General features: G+C 37.8%; 1 long non-coding RNA gene across 1 annotated transcript in view; it reads right to left on the reverse strand.

Moving 5' to 3' along the window:
- The window catches only part of LOC125964350 (uncharacterized), an 80,513-nt gene extending 77,633 nt beyond the window's left edge, over positions 1-2,880 (reverse strand). The window contains exons 1-2 of the long non-coding RNA XR_007477311.1: positions 2,737-2,880; positions 1,291-1,433 (exon numbers count right to left, since the gene is read on the reverse strand). This is a non-coding gene — a long non-coding RNA (uncharacterized LOC125964350). The remainder of the gene's footprint in view (positions 1-1,290; positions 1,434-2,736) is intronic.
- Between the last annotated feature and the right edge of the window lie 9,901 nt (positions 2,881-12,781).

The raw sequence follows: 12,781 nt of genomic DNA on the forward strand, positions 1-12,781 counted from the left end.
GCATAGGTTTTTTGTTATTTTCTCCTACGTTAGACAGGTTCTTTGTGTTTTGTGATGGATATTTGGGAGAATGGGTAGAGGGAGACAAAAATGGAGAGGTGAAATAAAATAGAAGATGAGAAAAACATTCAGGCCAGTGCTATGGGGTAAACTTTTGATGGATTATGAAAGAGCATTATACAGAAGCATCTGTGAGATATGACAAAAGTAGATTTTAAAGAAAGTAAAGTTTATTTTTAAATTTTGCTGCATTCTCTTTAGAATATTTGGCAACACATGTCTAAAAAGTTAAATTAAATTTATTTTTTATTTGTCGGATTTTTTTGATTACATAATTGCTGAGGGCTTGGACCATGTCAATCACATAATAGACTACAATAAAATATTTTAGGATACATCAGAACATCAATCTGGTTTCATAGAGTTGGGGATCTGGATCTGAAGAAAGATTAAAATAGCATAAGGTAAAGTTTGTTACTTAAGGTGTATGTTAACTCATGCAACTCTGGGTTACGTTAAAGAATTGGGGGTCCTTTCATCTTCTGTACCAAGACCCAGAATATTTCATTTTCTGTCTATATGTAAGAATATTGATCCTCCTATTGATATCCTAGGCCATACTCTTTTAGTTGCACAATATTTAATTGCCTTTTCTTCATTAACTTCCACATAAAAAGTAAAGTTGGACTGAATATTTATTTCAAACATATGCCTGTGGGAATGTGGCTATTACAGAAGTAAAGGTAGCTCATTAGACTACCCAAATGAAAAAGTAGTCAACTGCTAGTCTGTATAAGACTACATATTCTATTTGTTACATGAGAGGTACAACATGATGTGAAGAAGCTATATGGACATAGATCCAAACATCAAAGACAGCAACACACAAAGGCATCATTCACAAGCATGACATAGAAAACTTCTTGAGCATTTCAAACAATGAGACTAGAAGCATATTTATTGCTATTTTTTTGTGATTTCTACCAACATGTTGTATTTGATATTAGCAATCATCCTGCATTCTATCAGATTTGTACTGATAATTTGGTAATAATTGTGAGCAGAGAGAGTTCCTTGCACGTGTTAAATCAATTCCAAAGGAGTAGGGCACTATGCAGCCAGTTACCAATCCCAGGGAAGGATTTGAATTACATGGGAGAATAGCAAAATCATCACAGTACCAGCCACCAGGAAACGAAGTCCAAGCGCTTCTGCCCACTGCATCGTGGTATCAGTCACCAAGAAAAACACAACATAGTCAAGCAATAGATGGGATAATGCTTTACTTACATAAAGAAGAGACAGATCAGGGTCAGCTCCAATAGTGCGCTTTGGTCCCCCAGGGACAACCAGTCTCTCCCAGTGGCTGACGCAGGACAATTTGCCTACACACACCCTTCTTGTGCCTCAGTAGAAAGGACCCTGTCTCCTCTCTGCAAAAGACAGATATAACAGTGGGGTTGACCAGATGCCATATGACATACAAGCTTCTAGCTTCAAACGGCATTAATTGAGCCTGAAACAGGAAAGATAACCCCATCCAAAGTGATAAGCCTGGCTCAGGGCATGTGGGCTCTTTATCTCTTGTAAAGTAAGTGTTCCAAGCCCAAGGCCCATTTTTAAGCAGCCAGTTGTGGTAGATAGACTGCATGCACAAGACTGCCTTTCCCAGTTATATTACTGTGTCTTTAAAAAGTCCACATTGATATAATTGACACATAAATTCTAAATAATTCAAATATGGCTTACTATTTCTTCCCCTGAAAAAAAAATAATGAAATATTGCCATTTGCAGCAACAATGGATGGACCTAGAGATTATCATATTAAATGAATTAATGAATAATTAAATATCATATGATATCACTTATATTTGGAATATAAAAAATGATACAAGTGAATTTATTTACAAAATAGAAACAGACTCACAGACATAGAAAGCAAACTTATAGTTACCAAAGGGGTAAGAGAGGAGGAGGGATAAATTAGGAGTTTGGGATTAACAGATACACACTAATATATATAAAATAGATAAACAACAGGGACCTACTGTATAGCACAGGGAACTATACTCAATATCTTATAATAACCTATAATTTAAAAGAATCTGAAAAAAATGTATATATATGACTGAATCACTTTACTGTACACCAGAAACTAACACAACACTGTAAATCAACTATATTTAAATTAAAACAAACAAACAAACAAATAGGATCACTAAAAAAAAAGAAAAGAAAATGAGAAGTCCTTGCTCCCGTCATTATATCGCTACTCATCAGAAAAAATATATGTAGTTTTGGAAACGCCCACACAATATAAATATATATGAATGGCTAAAATTGAGAAATAGCTTAAGTCATTTGTTATTATTCAGTAGGATTAGTGTACATTTTCAATTTATGTTTGTTTTGTTTCTATGTAGTATTATAATATAAAAAAACAATTACCAGCAAAAACAGAACATAGAATATTTGTTTGCTGTAAATCTGAGAGACAAATGTTAAACAAGCTAGATTCAAAAACAAGTAACTCAAAAGTGAAAATATCAAGTAACGAAAAGCATTTAATCATTTGTAATCAGATAAAAATCCAGGTTGCCATAATGACAGATTAGAAAAAACAATTGTAAACAAACCTACAAACATATAGGGTGTGTGTGCAACAATATAGGCTAGATCACCAGAGCAAGAGAATGAAAAATAGAGTGATCAACAAGATACGCACACACACACACCTGGTAGCAGTTTGGTTTAGGGTTGTATGCCAAATTGAAGCTTTCAGGAACTCAAGAACTTTTCATCTGTTTGTTCTATCATCTCTAGGGTCTGCCTTTGTCCAGTGATTAAAGACGGCTCATCATTACTTTAACATTCCAACCTGCAGACTGGGGAAAGAAGAATTGTATGCTTCTTTCTTTTTAAAACTGGGCCCCCAAGTTTCAAACATCATTTGTGCTTATAACCCATTGGCCAGAACCTTGTCATATGGCCACACTTATTTCAAGAGAGGTTGGGGAATGAACAGTTTAGTTAGTCAGCCATGTGTCACTTAAATCTTTAGTTACTATTGAAGAAAGCAATAGAGGACTTTGGGAGGGCAATTAGCTGCCTGCGTATCTCTCTATATAATGGTCCCTCTTGCATGTTTTTACTTGGAGTGTTATATGGACACTATTTTTCTAAAGCATTAATCAATAAACCAAGAACCATTAAGAAGTTATATACTTGGACGAGGGGAAGATGGCGGAAGAGTAAGACGCGGAGATCACCTTCCTCCCCACAGATACACCAGAAATACATCTACACGTGGAACAACTCCTACAGAACACCTACTGAACACTGGCAGAAGACCTCAGACCTCCCAAAAGGCAAGAAACTCCCCACGTACCTGGGTAGGGCAAAAGAAAAAAGAATAAACAGAGACAAAAGGGAGGGACCTGCACCAGTGGGAGGGAGCTGTGAAGGAGGAAAGGTTTCCATAGGAAGCCCCTTCATGGGCAGAGACTGTGGGAGGCAGAGGGGGAAAGCTTCGGAGCCGCGGAGGAGAGCACAGCAACAGGGGTGCGGAGGGCAAAGTGGAGAGATTCCCACATAGAGGATCAGGGCCGACCGGCACTCAACAGCCCGAGAGGCTTGTCTGCTCACCCGCCGGGCGGGGTGGGGCTGGGAGTTGAGACTCGGGCTTTGGTCGGAGTGCAGGGAGAGGACTGGGGTTGGCGGCGTGAACACAGCCTGCAGGGGGTTAGTGCACCATGGCTGGCCGGGAGGGAGTCCGGGGAAAAGTGTGGACCTGCCGAAGAGGCAAGAGACTTTTTCTTACCTTTCTGTTCCTGGTGCGCGAGGAGAGGGGATTAAGAATGCTGCTTAAAGGAGCCCCAGAGACGGGCGCGAGCCGCGGCTAAAAGCGCGGACCCCAGACACAGGCATGAGATTCTAAGGCTGCTGCTGCCGCCACCAAGAACCCTGTGTGTGAGCACAGGTCACTATCCACACCCCTCTTCTGGGGAGCCTGTGCAGCCCGCCACTGCCAGGGTCCCAGGATCCAGGGACAACTTACCCGGAAGAACGCACGGCACGTCTCAGGCTGGTGCAACGTCACCGGGCTCTGCCGCAGGCCCGCCCACACTCCATGCCCCTCCCTCCCCACGGCCTGAGTGAGCCAGAGCCCCCGAAACAGTGGCTCCTTTAACCCTGTCCTGTCTGAGCGAAGAACAGACGCCCTCCGGCGACCTACATGCAGAGGCGGGGCCAAGTCCAAAGCTGAGACCCTAGGAGCTGTGAGAACAAAGAAGAGAAAGGGAAATCTCTCCCAGCAGCCTCCGAAGCAGCGGATTAAAGCTCCACAATCAACTTGATATACCATGCATCTGTGGAATACCTGAATAGACAACCAATCATCCCAAATTAAGGAAGTGGACTTTAGGAGCAAGATCTATGATTTTTCCCCTTTTCCTCTTTTTGTGAGTGTGTATGTGTATGCTTCTGTGTGAGATTTTGTCTGTATAGCTTTGCTTCTACCATTTGTCCTAGGGTTCTATCCGTCCAGTGTTTTTTTGTTTGTTTTTAATTTTTTTCTTAATAATTATTTTTTATTTTAATAACTTTATTTTATTTTACTTTATCTTCTTTCTTTTTCTTTTTTCCTTCCTTCCCTCCCTCCTTCCTTCCTTCCTCACTCCCTCGCTCCTTTCTTTCTTCCTTTCTTTTTTCTACTTCTACTAATTCTTTCTTTCTACTTTTTCTCCCTTTATTCTGAGCCATGTGAATGAAAGGCTCTTGGTGCTGCAGCCAGGAGTCAGTGCTGTGCCTCTGAGGTGGGAGAGCCAACTTCAGGACACTGATCCACAAGAGACCTCCCAGCTCCACATATTATCAAATGGCAAAAATCTCCCAGAGATTTCCATCTCAACACCAGCACCCAGCTTGACTCAACGACCAGCAAGCTACAGTGCTGGACACCCTATGCTAAACAACTAGCAAAACAGAAATACAACCCCACCCATTAGCAGAGAGGCTGCCTAAAATCATAATAAGTCCACAGACGTGGACCTGCCCACCAGAAAAACAGAATCCAGCCTCATCCACCAGAACACTGGCACTAGTCCCCTCCACCAGGAAGCCTACCCAACCCACTGAACCAACCTTAGCCACTGGGGACAGACACCAAAAACAATAGGAACTACGAACCTGCAGCCTGCAAAAAGGAAACCCCAAACACAGTAAGATAAGGAAAATGAGAAGACAGAAAAACACACAGCAGATGAAGGAGCAAGATAAAAACCCACCAGACCTAACAAATTAAGAGGAAATAGGCAGTCTACCTGAAAAAGAATTCAGAATAATGATAGTAAAGATGATCCAAAATGTTGGAAATAGAATAGACAAAATGCAAGAAACATTTAACAAGGATCTAGAAGAACTAAAGATGAAACAAGCAATGATGAACAACACAATAAATTAAATTAAAAATGCTCTAGATGGGATCAATAGCAGAATAACTGAGGCAGAAGAACAGATAAGTGTCCTGGAAGATAAAATAGTGGTAATAACTACTGCAGAACAGAATAAAGAAAAAAGAATGAAGAGAACTGAGGACAGTCTCAGAGACCTCTGGGACAATTTTAATGCACCAACATTCGAATTATAGGGGTTCCAGAAGAAGAAGAGAAAAAGAAAGGGACTGAGAAAATATTTGAAGAGATTATCGTTGAAAACGTCCCTAATATGGGAAAGGAAATAGTTAATCAAGTCCCAGAAGCACAGAGAGTCCCATACAGGATAAATCCAAGGAGAAATATGCCAAGACATATATTAATCAAACTGTCAAAAATTAAATACAAAGAAAACATATTAAAAGCAGCAAGGGAAAAACAACAAATAACACACAAGGGAATCCCCATAAGGTTAACAGCTGATCTTTCAGCAGAAACTCTGCAAGCCAGAAGGGACTGGCAGGACATATTTAAAGTGATGAAGGAGAAAAACCTGCAACAAAGATTACTCTACCCAGCAAGGATCTCATTCAGATTTGATGGAGAAATTAAAACCTTTACAGACAAGCAAAACCTGAGAGAGTTCAGCACCACCAAACCAACTTTACAAAAAATGCTAAAGGAACTTTTCTACGCAAGAAACACAAGAGAAGGAAAAGACCTACAATAACAAACCCAAAACAATTAAGAAAATGGGAATAGGAACATACATATCGATAATTACCTTAAATGTAAATGGACTAAATGCTCCCACCAAAAGACACAGATAGGCTGAATGGATACAAAAACAGGACCCATATATATGCTGTCTACAAGAGACCCACTTCAGACCTAGAGACACATACAGACTGAAAGTAAGGGGATGGAAAAAGATATTCCATGCAAATGGAAAACAAAAGAAAGCTGGAGTAGCAATTCTTATATCATACAAAATAGACTTTAAAATAATGACTATTAGAAGAGACAAAGAAGGACACTACATAATGATCAAGGGATCGATCCAAGAAGAAGATATAATAATTGTAAATATTTATGCACCCAACATACAAGCACCCCAATACATAAGGCAAATACTAACAGCCATAAAAAGAGAAATCGACAGTAACACTATCATAGTAGGGGATTTTAGCACCCCACTTTCACCACTTTCACTAAAGGATAGATCATCCAAAATGAAAATAAATAAGGAAACACAAGCTTTAAATGATACATTAAACAAGATGGACTTAATTGATATTTATAGGACATTCCATCCAAAAACAACAGAATACAGATTTTTCTCAAGTGCTCATGGAACATTCTCCAGGATAGATCATGTCTTGGTTCACAAATCAAGCCTTGGTAAATTTAAGAAAATTGAAACTTAGCAAGTATCTTTTCCGACAACAACACTATGAGACTAGATATCAATTACAGGAAAAGATCTGTAAAAAATACAAACACATGGAGGCTAAACAATACACATCTTAATAGCGAAGTGATCACTGAAGAAATCAAAGAGGAAATCAAAAAATACCTAGAAAAATATGACAATAGAGACATGACGACCCAAAACCTATGGGATGCAGCAAAAGCAGTTCTAAGAGGGAAGTTTATAGCAATACAGTCCTACCTTAAGAAACAGGAAACATCTCGAATAAACAACCTAACCTTGCACCTAAAGCAATTAGAGAAAAAAGAACAAAAAAACCCCAAAGTTAGCAGATGGAAGGAAATCATAAAGATCAGAAATAAATGAAAAAGAAATGAAGGAAATGATAGCAAAGATCAATAAAAATAAAAGCTGGTTCTTTGAGAAGATAAAGAAAATTGATAAACCCTTAGCCAGACTCATCAAGAAAAAAAGGGAGAAGACTCACATCAATAGAATTAGAAATGAAAAAGAAGTAACAACTGACACTGCAGAAATACAAAATATCATGAGAGATTACTACAAGCAACTCTATGCCAATAAAATGGACAACCTAGAAGCAATGGACAAATTCTTAGAAAAGCACAACCATCCAAGACTGAACCAGGAAGAAGTAGAAAATATGAACAGACCAATCACAAGCACTGAAATTGAAACTGTCGTTAAAAATCTTCCAACAAGCAGAAGCCCAGGACCAGATGGCTTCACAGGCGAATTTTATCAAACATTTAGAGAAGAGCTAACACCTATCCTTCTCAAGCTCTTCCAAAATATAGCAGAGGGAGGAACACTCCCAAACTCATTCTACGAGGCCACCATCACCTTGATACCAAAACCAGACAATGATGTCACAAAGAAAGAAAACTACAGGCCAATATCACTGATGAACATAGATGCAAAAATCCTCAACAAAATACTAGCAAACAGAATCCAACAGCACATTAAAAGGATCATACACCATGATCAAGTGGGGTTTACCCCAGGAATGCAAGGATTCTTCAATATATGCAAATTAATCAATGTGATAAACCATATTAACAAATTGAAGGAGAAAAACCATATGATCATCTCAATAGATGCAGAGAAATCTTTCGACAAAATTCAACACCCATTTATGATAAAAACCCTGCAGAAAGTAGGCATAGAGGGAACTTTCCTCAACATAATAAAGGCCATATATGACAAACCCACAGCCAACATCATCCTCAATGGTGAAAAACTGAAAACATTTCCACTAAGATCAGGAACAAGACAAGGTTGCCCACACTCACCACTCTTATTCAACATAGTTTTGGAAGTTTTAGCCACAGCAATCAGAAAAGAAAAGGAAATAAAAGGAATCCAAATCAGAAAAGAAGAAGTAAAGCTGTCACTGTTTGCAGATGACATGATACTATACATAGAGAATCCTAAAGATGCTACCAGAAAACTACTAGAGCTAATCAATTAATTTGGTAAAGTAGCAGGATACAAAATCAATGAACAGAAATCTCTGGCATTCCTATACACTAATGATGAAAAATCTGAAAGTGAAATCAAGAAAACACTCCCATTTACCACTGCAACAAAAAGAATAAAATATCTAGGAATAAACCTACCTAAGGAGACAAAAGACCTGTATGCAGAAAATTATAAGAAACTGATGAAAGAAATTAAAGATTATACAAATAGATGGAGAGATATACCATGTTCTTGGATTGGAAGAATCAACATTGTGAAAATGACTCTACTACCCAAAGCAATCTACAGATTCAATGCAATCCCTATCAAACTACCACTGGCATTTTTCACAGAACTAGAACAAAAAATTTCACAATTTGTACAGAAACACAAAAGACCCCGAATAGCCAAAGCAATCTTGAGAACAAAAAACAGACCTGGAGGAATCAGGCTCTCTGACTTCAGACTATACTACAAAGCTACAGTAATCAAGACAGTATCGTAGTGGCACAAAAACAGAAAGATAGATCAATGGAACAGGTTAGAAAGCCCAGAGATAAACCCACGCACATATGGTCACCTTATGTTTGATAAAGGAGGCAGGAATGTACAGTGCAGAAAGGACAGCCTCTTCAATAAGTGGTGCTGTGTAAACTGGACAGGTACATGTAAAAGTAAGAGATTAGATCACTCCCTAACACCATACACAAAAATAAGCTCAAAATGGATTAAAGACCTAAATGTAAGGCCAGAAACTATCAAACTCTTAGAGGAAAACATAGGCAGAACACTCTAGGACATAAATCACAGCAAGATCCTTTTTGACCCATCTCCTAGAGAAATGGAAATAAAAACAGAAATAAACAAATGGGACCTAATGAAACTTCAAAGCTTTTGCACAGCAAAAGAAACCATAAACAAGACCAAAAGACAACCCACAGAATGGGAGAAAATATTTGCAAATGAAGCAACTGACAAAGGATTAATCTCCAAAATTTATAAGCAGCTCATGCAGCTCAATAACAAAAAAACAAACAACCCAATCCAAAAATGGGCAGAAGACCTAAATAGACATTTCTCCAAAGAAGATATACAGTCTGCCAACAAACACATGAAAGAATGCTCAACATCATTAATCATTAGAGAAATGCAAATCAAAAGTACAATGAGATATCATCTCACACAAGTCAGAATGGCCATCATCAAAAAATCTAGAAGCAATAAATGCTGGAGAGGGTGTGGAGAAAAGGGTATGCACTGCTGGTGGGAATGTGAATTGGTACAGCCACTATGGAGAACAGTATGGAGGTTCCTTAAAATCTACAAATAGTGCTACCATATGACCCAACAATCCCACTACTGGGCATATACCCTGAGAAAACCATAATTCAAAAAGAGTCATGTACCAAAATATTCATTGCAGCTCTATTTACAATAGCCCAGAGATGGAAACAGCCTAAGTGTCCAACAACAGATGAATGGATAAAGAAGATGTGGCACGTGTATACAATAGAATATTACTCAGCCATAAAAAGAAACGAAACTGAGCTATTTGTAATGAGGTGGATAATCCTAGAGTCTGTCATACAGTGAAGTAAGTCAGAAAGCGAAAGACAAATACCGTATGCTAACATATATATATGGAATTTAAGAAAAAAAAATGTCATGAAGAACCTAGGGGTAAGACAGGAATAAAGACACAGACCTACTAGAGAATGGACTTGAGGATATGGGGAGGGGGAAGGGTAAGCTGTGACAAAGCGAGAGAGAGGCATGGACATATATACACTACCAAACGTAAGGTAGATAGCTAGTGGGAAGCAGCCTCATAGCACAGGGAGATCAGCTCGGTCCTTTGTGACCGCCTGGAGGGGTGGGATAGGGAGGGTGGGAGGGAGGGAGACGCAAGAGGGAAGAGATATGGGAACATATGTGTATGTATAACTGATTCACTTTGTTATAAAGCAGAAACTAACACACCATTGTACTCCAATAAAAGCAATTGTACTCCAATAAAGATGTAAAATAAATAAATAAATAATAAATAAATGAAGCATTATTCTTTTCTAATCAAACTTTAATTTTAAGGGGCTTCCCTGGTGCTGCAGTGGTTGAGAATCTGCCTGCTAATGCAGGAGACACGGGTTCGAGCCCTGGTCTGGGAGGATCCCACATGCCGCGGAGCTACTAGGCCTGTGAGCCACAACTACTGAGCCTGCGCGTTTGGAGCCTGTGCTCCGCAACAAGAGAGGCCGCGATAGTGAGAGGTCCGTGCACCTTGATGAAGAGTGGCCCCCACTTGCCACAACTAGAGAAAGCCCTCGCACAGAAATGAAGACACAACAAAGCAAAAAAAATAATTAATTAATAAACTCCTACCCCCAGCATCTAAAAAAAAAGTTCAAAATCCTGTTTAAAAAAAAAAGTTTAATATTAAAACAGTAAAATTATTTATGCTCTAATTAGGTATAAATACACTACTCAGAAAAATGCATTAAAAAAATAGAATGATTTTCCTAAAGTTGGGGCCGTTATTCAAAAGTCATCCTTTCACTCAATTATTGTAATCCTAAAGCTCTTTTGAGTCTTATTTGACTGAATTCTTAATATGTTGAAACCTGAAATTTCTAAGCAGCTGAAGCATGGTTGCTTCTGAGTTTTTCAATAATGCCAGTATAAAGTGCTTCTCCTCAGAGCTCATAAGACTTTATCAGTACTAATCTACCATTTTTTCCTGATGCTTCCAGACCACTGAAAGCTCCTAATTTGCAATAATTAACCTCCTGAGAATAGCATTTCTCATTTATACTAGGGAGCAGACACGTCTCTCTCTATGTTCAGTTTGCAACCTCACAGATAGGTTAATTTTGGTCTGTATTTCAGGAATCAGGTAAATTATGCAGTAAAAAACACTGAGGGGTTTTGTAGTAAAAGCCAAAATTATATGGATAGCACATGTCATGTGGAAAGGCAGTTTACTGTGGAGGTCAAGAGCAGATGCCTTGGTGTTGTACCCGATTCTACTTAATGGCTTATGTGATGTTAAGAAAGTTATATAATCTTTCTTGCCTCAGTTTCTCTATTAACAACCTCATAAGATTGTTATGAGAACTAAAGCAGTTAATATCTATAAGGTCCTTAGAACTGCATCTGGAACACAGGCATAGTAAGCTTTATATAATAGTTGCTATCATTACAACAAAAAAATTTTGTTTTGAAACTGGATATATGGAAAATTGGTATGCAGGAAAAAGAAGTAAGCAATTAACATAATAACTGAATAAATTATTTCTCAATATATGAAGCCTTCTTTGAAAGAGAGAAACAAAGTTGATGGAGAGGGTCAGGAACAAGGAGAGAAAAAAGTGTTTCTTACTCCTTTCCTTAAAGAGAGCATAGAATACCTAGCATGCTTTAATATGAATGTGAAGGTGCTTCATGTTTTCATTAAAATTGTCCCTCCCTCTAGTTAGAACAAATTTTTGAATAGGTATAATTGGCATAAAAATATCAAATGATACATATATATTACGATATATGATATATATCATTGATTATATTTAATTTGTAGTAAAAATATATGTTATAATCAATGATATAATCACTATTTCTTTGAAGTGTAGATTTCACTAAGTTTAAAACAAAGATATGTCAACTAATATGATACATTTATAACTTTTTTCCAGCTTTATTGAGATATAATTGATATGACATTGTATAAGTTTAAAGTATACAACATGATAATTTATTTGATACACTTATCTATCACAAAATGATTACCACTGTAGGGTTAGTTAACAAATCCATTACCTGACATAATTACTATTTCTTTTTCGCTTAAGATTTACTCTATAGCAACTTTCAAGTATATAATACAGTATTGTTAACTATAGTCGCCATGCTGTGCACTAGATCCCCACAACTTATTTTAAAACTGGAAGTTTATACCCTTTGACTGACACTCTCCATTTCTCTCACCCCCCAGCTCCTGGCAAACACAATTCTACTGCTTCTATGAATTTGACTTTTTTTCTGCATATTAAGTACTCTTCTCAGAAGAATAGTCTTTAAAGAAGACCTGGAATGACTGAGTAGAATGTATAAGTATATAAAATACAGACTCAGATGAAGAATTTACAACAAAGGCATTGGAATGATGGTTGTAGATTCATCCTTTCATCGTATATATTTTAAGTGCCTATTATGTTCCATTTATATGCTCAGGATTTAGCAGTGAACAAGAGAAGATTGTGCTAGAGGAACCTATAACCTAGAAAAGGGAATCCAAATTTTCCAGGGAAATGGAAAGGGGAAGAGGTGTCCACTAAAGTAGGTAATTATGCATGTATGCTTAAATTTTGATTAATGCGTAAATAAGTTAAACCAATAATTCAAGAAAAATTTTTATTGAGTGCCTATTATTTGCCAGGCACTGCT

The sequence above is a fragment of the Orcinus orca genome, chromosome 4 (genome assembly GCF_937001465.1).
Source record: "Orcinus orca chromosome 4, mOrcOrc1.1, whole genome shotgun sequence".
In the NCBI taxonomy this organism is placed as follows: Eukaryota; Metazoa; Chordata; class Mammalia; order Artiodactyla; family Delphinidae; genus Orcinus; species Orcinus orca.